A 785-nucleotide genomic window follows, 5' to 3' on the forward strand; every position below is an offset into this window, starting at 1 on the left:
TGAACCGGCCCCTTGGAGGTGCTCTGTTTGGTCAGACTAGACCGGATATTTTCAAAAGCAATAAAGAAGTCAGTCGTCTGGGCAACAAGGAATCTAGAAAGGAAATTGGCTGTGCCGAGTCGGGGAAAAAGGATCACATGGCCATCCCAGGAGGGAGTCCTTCTGTTCTGGCAGCTTCCCGGCTTCCAGGTGTGAAAGAGGAAGAAGGTGAGCCAAGAGGAACTCCTGGGCGTCAGAATCAAAGAAGTGAGAGCACAGACAGTCTTGGGGGCTTCTCTCCCTCTGAAGTCACAGCGATCCAGTGCAAGAACATTCCCGACTTTCTCAACAACAGGAACTTTCTGGAGAATCACTTTGGCAAAATTGCTCAAGTGCAGCGCATTGACACCAGGCGCAACAAACACCTCGCGGTGGTGTATTTCTTTGACCATGCTTCTGCAGCCCTGGCCAGGAAGAAGGGGAAAAAAGGTTTGCCTGAAGAAACGTCTATCTTTTGGCACAAGAAAATGAGTCCCAACAAGAAACCTTTTTCCCTCAAGGAGAAGAAACCAGGTGATGTTGAGGCTGGCCAGGGCACCGAGGACACATCCTTTCAGCACTCCCCCCTTGGCAAGCCCATGCCGAGGACACCTTTCAGCACTCCCCTCTTGGCAAGCCCATGGGGAGGACTGCAGTCGGCAGCCTCATGAATAAAAGCTCTCCAGTGAAGAAGAAGGGCCTTCTGAAGGCCCACCTGTTTGAAGGAGACTCTTTTGACTCGGGCTCTGAGGGTTCTGAGAGTCCTG

At 52.0% G+C, this 785-nt stretch overlaps 1 long non-coding RNA gene across 1 annotated transcript; it reads right to left on the minus strand.

The window, feature by feature from the left end:
• Positions 1–214: 214 nt before the first annotated feature.
• LOC106725163 lies at positions 215–778 on the minus strand. The gene is made up of 2 exons (XR_001361034.1): positions 631–778; positions 215–589 (listed from the first exon to the last, which is right to left on the minus strand). It is a non-coding gene; the product is annotated as an uncharacterized LOC106725163 (long non-coding RNA).
• Positions 779–785: the final 7 nt, after the last annotated feature.

The sequence above is a fragment of the Myotis brandtii genome, unplaced genomic scaffold, assembly GCF_000412655.1.
Source record: "Myotis brandtii unplaced genomic scaffold, ASM41265v1 scaffold14, whole genome shotgun sequence".
Classification (NCBI taxonomy): Eukaryota; Metazoa; Chordata; class Mammalia; order Chiroptera; family Vespertilionidae; genus Myotis; species Myotis brandtii.